The sequence below is a fragment of the Leptonychotes weddellii genome, chromosome 6, assembly GCF_054177405.1.
Source record: "Leptonychotes weddellii isolate Sample4059 chromosome 6, ASM5417740v2, whole genome shotgun sequence".
NCBI classification, from domain to species: domain Eukaryota; kingdom Metazoa; phylum Chordata; class Mammalia; order Carnivora; family Phocidae; genus Leptonychotes; species Leptonychotes weddellii.
The window spans coordinates 86,443,463-86,450,894 of record NC_138374.1 but is presented as its reverse complement, the minus strand read 5'-3'; positions in this window follow the sequence as shown (position 1 = coordinate 86,450,894).

Below are 7,432 nucleotides of genomic sequence, written 5' to 3'. Positions count from 1 at the left end.
TCAATCAGAGAAAGACACTTATCATATGATCTCACTCATATGTGGAATTTAAGAAACAACACAGAGGATCATAGAGGAAGAGAGGGAAAAATAAAACAAAGACGAAACCAGAGAGGGGACAAACTATAAGAGACTCTTAAGTATAGGAAACAAACTGAGGGTTGCTGGAGGGGCGTGGGGTGGGGGGATGGGGTAACTGGGTGATGGACATTAAGGAGGGCATGTGATGTAATGAGCACTGGGTATTATATAAGACTGAAGAACCACAGGCCTGTACCTCTGAAACCAATAATACACTATAATGTTAACTAATTGAATTTAAAGATTTTTATTTATTTATTTGACAGAGAGATAGACAGAAGAGCACAAGCAGAGGGAGTGGCAGAGGGAGAGGGAGAAGCAGGCTCTGCACTGAGCAGGGAACCCGATGCGGGACTCAATCTCAGGACCCTGAGATCATGACCTGAGCCGAAGGCAGACGCTTAACCATCTGAGCCACCCAGGCGCCCAACTAATTGAATTTAAATTAAAAAAACAAAACAACAAAAACAAAACAAAAAAGAACTGTAAGATTAAAAAAACTAAGCCCCCTCAAGTGAAAATAAAAATAAACTCGTATCTGTTATCAAGAACTGTGAAGTCTAGATTACTTGTAAGCTAAGTATTTGCCACCATCTCATGAATGCCGACAGAAGACACAAGACTCCTAAGTTAGAGACAAAAGATTTTTCTACTCAAGCAGTGTAAGCTTCAGGGTCACACTGGTTCCCTGTCCCCCAATTCCCACAGGGCAATGGGGAGCCCCCTGGGTGAATACTGTACTTGCAGTGGGTTTGAATCACAGCTGGAGAACCCTCAACTGAGGGAACCCAAGTTTTATAAAGTATCAAGTAAACCCACCTGACCTGTGTCCCAAAGAGTGACATTATCTTTATTATATTGGATAATAAATAAATCTGCCCTCTGCTTCAGAGGGAGATACTGTAACTTCCAAAGTTGTTCCCTATATATAAATCACTGAAAAGATAGTCCAGAACAAAGTAGCCAGTGCCTCTGCTCACAAATATGCATAAATGCAAGAGACATGGAGAACTGTCTCCCAACAATTACACACTTGTTATGGATGAATTTACCTATCCCTGTGCTTTCCTACTCAAGTCTTTCTTGCAGCCCTCGCTGTCTCTCATAATTCTATCACTGCTTTCACATTCTATTCTATCTTAATAGATTATAAGCTCAATAAAAAGAGAAACACTGTTTTGTTCATCCAAGTATCCTAAGTGCTTAGAACAGTGCCTAGGACAAAGTAAGCATTTGATACACATTTGCTGAATCAGTGAATAAGTGAATGGGATCATAGTATTCACTCTGTTCTATGTTTTCCCTCAGTAATACAGGGTGAACATCTTTCAAGGACAATATAGAGCTATTGCTCATTTGTAACGGCTGTATAACTTACTAAATGGCTTTGTAACTTGTTCACATACCTATCTCCTTTATTAGACAGAGATGCATGATCTGAGAAGTGTTAGACCAGGTTTAAATGCCTAACTTGGAACATACTATGCATAAGCTGAGCAAAATTTAACCTCTCAAAGCCTTAGTTTCCATTTGTATAAGTTTTACAATTGATGGGAACAGATGTATTGTCAGGAGTAAATTAATCAGCATACTCAAAAGTTATAAATGTGCCTGATACACTATACACTTAAAATTAGTTCTCTCCCTATGTACAGGTGGGATTGTTCTATAATACTGCCTGAAAAGAGCGGAAATGATTTTTTTAAAATGACCTCGTTTAGGATTTGAGGTAAGTTCAGCTGATTAAGGGAAAAGAATAAGGCTGGTGATATTGAGAAGAGATGGAAAAGCACTTTAACAAAAAATTTTCACTTTACTTCACTCTATTGTCCCTTTGAGCTACTTAGTCTTTAATGCCAAACTTCCCAGGCATCCACATGCTGCCTTCCTTACCTCACTGTCAGGTCTCTCCCCTGCACGACCCCTGTAGCCCCCTCCTCTCCAATGATTTTGTTCTTAGAAATCACAGGTTATCGGTAAACCAGTGGGCCTTTTCAAGACACATTTTTCATGACCTCATAGTATTATCTGCATAGCTGACTGCTATCTCCTTGAAATAATCTTCCTCTTTGGCTCCCATGGCATCTTACCACCTAATTCGGAGCACTGAAAATCAAAGGGTGACAAAACTACCTTTGAGGTGAGACAGAACACAGAACTGTTTCATCTTTGACAGAGCACAGGACAAAGAGGACTGCCATCAAACTGTGTAAGAAGAAAACAGTGAAATTCAAACAAATGCTTAAAGACAAACTGTGGGCTAGCGAGATGGTTGAGAATCTCTGAGATTCTAGACAAGGCAGAATCCTCATCGAGCAACCAGCTCTTTTCCATTAGCTTCCACCGAGAACTCACAACACTGTAAATAGAGCAGGAGACGAGAAAGAGTCCCTGTTTGGTAGGACACAGGAATGACACTCCACTCACCTTTCAGGTCCTCTCACGGGAAACAAAAGCCTTAAGCTACTGGGGAAACCCCAGCTAGAAATGGCCTCGGCAAATGCCTACTACCTCTGAGACAGGCAGGAAACTCTCACCCTCATTTCAGGCAAAGGCAACTGCCCTGAGAAAGGGATAAAAGCATACATTCCTATCCTTGAGGGAAAGGCAGGAAACACCCTCCCATCTGATAAATAATTAACATTAAGTGTGGTGGCATTGAAATGTGTCAACTCACATTGAACCAAGTTCCCAGAATTCCTTCCCTGTGTATTTCTTCTTAAGATGAATCACCAGTCATTTTTGCATAAGACTGGTGGGTAGAAGTAAAGCAACAGCCATCTTGACTTTTACCCTCAGAAGCTGGAGCAAAGCTTATACAAGTGTTACATACCTGCTGGCTCCTGGCTCACCTTGGAATGAGCAGCAACTAGGCCTAGGAGTGTCCCACCTTCCCGTGAATCCTCCTTTTGCTTCTTAATATACGGAGGATATTGTGTGTTTTGTTCCATGACAAAAGGTGCTAACTTCCCCTACAGAACACCCCATAAACATCCCTGTAGAACATCAATAAGTTTGGAGACAGTGAGAACACAGATCCTATCTCTTCATGGGTTCAAGTTTGTCCTTCCTACTCCCAAAGGATTTAGGATATTACATAAGCTTAGTTGATAAAGCAGTGGCAGGGTTTGAAAGGACTGACTACAATTTTGAAAAATGATTCCTTGTGGGTAAAATGCTGTAACAAAATAGCATCACATGCTTTTGTGAAAGGAAGAGCCAATTGATAGGCAACCTTCATTGTTGTCTTATTTTAAGAAGTTGCCACAGCCACCCCAATATTCAGCAACCACCACCCTGGTTAGTCAGCAGCTATCAACATTGAGGCAAGACCCTCCACAAGCAAAAAGATTAGGACTTCTGAAAGCACAGATAATGGTTAGCATTTTTTAGCAAAGTATTTTTTAATTAGGTTAGGTATATACATTGTATTTTTAGACATAATGCTTTGCACACTCAACAGACCACAGTATGATGTAAACATAACTTTTCTGTGCACTGGGAAATGGAAAAATTCATTTGGCGCACTTTATTGTGATGTGTGCTTTATTGTGGTGGTGTGGAACCAAACCTGCCATATCTCTGATATATGACTGCACTATGTTTAATGATAGTGGTGAGATTGGGCGTCCTTATATTATTCCTGATTTTAACTGGAAAGTGTTCAGTTTTTCACCATTAAATATACCAAGAAAAGTAGGTTCTTTTATAGGCACTTTTTTCAGATTGAGAAAGTTTCTTTCTATTCCTAGTTTGTTGAGAGTTTATGAATGGGGTCAATCTATGACAGCTATGGCCTTAGAAAATGTAACTTTCCAATAATAAAACATGAAAGTTAAAATGAATCCTTGGTCTAGGGACTGTAGAATGGATGTTGTGTTAGCAGGCATGAAAACAACACTAATCTTGATGTAAATCTCCATCAGAGCTCTTGGATGACCGGGTACACTGTCAATGAGCAGAAATATTTTGAAAGGAACCTTTTTTTCCTGAGCAACAGGTCTCAACAGTGGGCTTAAAACATTCAGTAAACCATGTTGTAAACAGATGTGCTATCATCCAGGCTTTACTATTCCATTTATACAGCACAGACAGAGTAGACTTAACATAATTCTTAGGGCCCTAAGACTTTTTTTTAACCATCTTTTTTTTAAAGATTTTAATTATTTATTTGACAGAGAGAGAAAGAGAGAGAGAGAGAGCACAGGCAGGGGGAGGGGCAGAGGGAGAAGCAGACTCCCCACTGAGCAGGGAGCCCAATGCCGGGCTCGATCCCAGAACCCTGGGATCATGACATGAGCCAAAGGAGGACGCTTAACCGACTGAGCCACCGAGGTGCCCCAGGTCCTAGGATCTTCAAAATGGTAAATGAGCACTGGCTTCAATTTAAAGTCACCAGCTGCATTAGCCCCTAACAAAGGAGTCAGCCTGTCCTTTGAAGCCTTAAGGCCACCAGGTATTGACTTCTCTTTAACTATGAAAGTCCTGGATGGCATCTTCTTATAGAAGACTATTCAAGAGAATGCTCTTTCACCTACACTGAAAATCTGTTATTTACTGTAGCCACCTTCATTAATTAACTTGCTAGAACTTCTGGATAACATGCTCCAGTTTCTACATCAGCACTTGCAGTATCACCTGCACTTGTACATTATGGAGATGGTGTCTTTCCTTAAACCTCATGAATGAACCTCTGCTACCTTCAGACTTTTCTTTTTCAGGTTTCTCACCTCCCTCAGCCTTCATACAGTTGAAGAGAGTTAGGGCCTTGCTCTAGATTAGGCTTTGGCTTAAGGGAATGTTGTGGCTAGCTTGAATTTCTGTCCAAACTACTAAAACTTTCTCCATATCAGCAATGAGGCTGTTTCACTTTCTTATCAGTCACGTGTTCACTGGAGTAGCACTTTTAATTTCCTTCAAGAACTTTTCTTTTGCATTCACAACTTGGCACAAGAAGCCACCTTTCAGCCTATCTCAGTTTTCCACATGCCTTCCTCACTAAGCTTAATCATTTCTAGCTTTTAATTTAAAGAGATTTATGATTCTTTCTTTCACTTGAAAGGAACATGGTAGAGTTATTAATTGGCCTGACTTCAACATTGCTGCGTCTCAGGGAATAGGTAGACCCCAAAAGAGGGAAGAGATGGGGAATAGGTGGTCAGTGGAGCAGAGAAAACACACACAACATTTATCAATTAAGTTCATTGTTTTATATGGGCACAGTTTGTGGGGCCCCAAAACAATGACAACAGTAGTATCAAAGATCACTGATTGCAGATCACCATAATAATTATTATAATAATGAAAAAGTTTGAAATATGAGAATTACCAAAATGTGACATAGAGACATAAAGTGAGCAAATGCTATTAGAAAACCAGTGTTTGACACAGGGTTGCCACAAACTTTCAAGTTGTAAAAAATGCAGTATCTGCAAAGTGCAGTAAAATGAAACATAATAAAACAAGATATGCTTGTACTGGAAGTCTTAGCCAATGTGATAATGCAAGGAAAAAAAAAAGACAAGACCTACAGATTGGAAAGGAAGAAATAAAACAGTCTCTGTTGGAAGATGACATGATTTTCCATATAAAAATCCCCAAGAATATACCAAAAAAACCCTCCTACAACTATAAGTGAGTTCAGCAAGGTCACAGGATACAAGATCAGAACATACACAAAATTGCATTTTTATATACTACAACAAACGTGTGGAAGTCGAACTTAAAACACAAGACCATTTGTGGGGCACCTGGGTGGCTCAGTTGGTTAAGCATTCAACTCTTGATTTTGACTCAGGTAATGATCTCAGGGTTGTGAGATTGAGCCCCACGTCAGGCTCCACACTGGGCGTGGAGCCTGCTTAAGATTCTCTCTCCCTCTCTCTTTGTCCCTCCCTCCTGCCTTAAAAAAAAAAAAAAAACAACAAAACCATTTGTAATTGCTCCAAAGAAAATTAAATATTTAAACATAAATATAAAAAAATAAATATAGCATGTTGAAGATCTGTATCTGATTGTTACAAAATGCTGATGAAAGATACCAACAACCTAAACAAATAGAGTGTATCATGTTTATGGATCAGAAGACTTAACACAATAAAAGATGTCAGTTCTTCCCTAACTGATATATAAATCCAATGCAATTCTTATCAAAATCTCAGCAAGGTAATTTGGGGATATGGACAAGTGTATCCTACAATTTCTATGGAAAGGCACAAGACATAGAATAGCTAAGACAATTTTGAAAAAGACAAAGGGGAGGAAAAATCACTCAACCTGATGTTAAAACTTACTATATAGCCCAATAAGCAAGACAGCATGGTATTTACAGAGGGATAGACACACAGATCAGTGAAAGAGAATAGAGAACACAGAATTAGATCCACACAAGAAAGCCCAACTGATTTTTAATAAAGGTGCAAAAGCAATTCAGTGGAGAAAATACAGCCTTTTCATTTTCAACAAATGGTGCTAGAGCAAGTGGACATCCACAGACAAAAGTGAACTTCAAGCTAAACCATACACATCATACAAAAATTAACACAAAATGGACCCTGGACTTAAATAAAATTTTAGGGAAAAAACCTAGGAGACAATCTTTAGGACCTAAGGATAGGTTAAGAGTTCTCAGACATGATACCAAAAGCATAATCCGTAAAAGGAAAAATTGATAAACTGGACTTCACTGAAGTTAACAACCTTTATTCTGCAAAAGACCCTATGAAGAGAATGAAAAAACAAGCTACAGACTGGGAGAAAATACATGCAAACTGCACATCTGACAAAGAACTAGTACCTAAATTATATGAATAAGGCTCAAAACTCAACAGTAAAAAAACAGTAATAATCCAAACAGAAAATGAGCAAAAAACTATGAAAAGACAGTTCACTGAAAACATAAAGATGGCAAATAAGTACATAAAAAGATGCTCAACATTAGCCATTAGAGAAATGTAAACTAAAACCATGAATTATCACTATATACTAGAGATGATGTACAGAAACTGGATTACTCATACATGGCTGATGGGAACGTAAAATAGTATAGCTGTACCTGAAAAAGAGTATGCCATTTCTTACAAAATTAAACAATATGCTTACCATACAGCCCAGTAATTGCAGTTCTTAGACATTTCTCCCAAGAAGATGAAAACTTATGTTCATACAAAACTGAATGTTCATAACAGCTTTATACTTAACAGTCAAAAACGGAAAAAAATCCAAGTATCTGTCAACAGGTGAATGGTTAAATAACCATATATCCATATCATGAAATACTAATCAACAATAAAAAGGAATAAACTATTAATACACACAACAACGTGGATGAACATTAAGGGAAATATGCTGA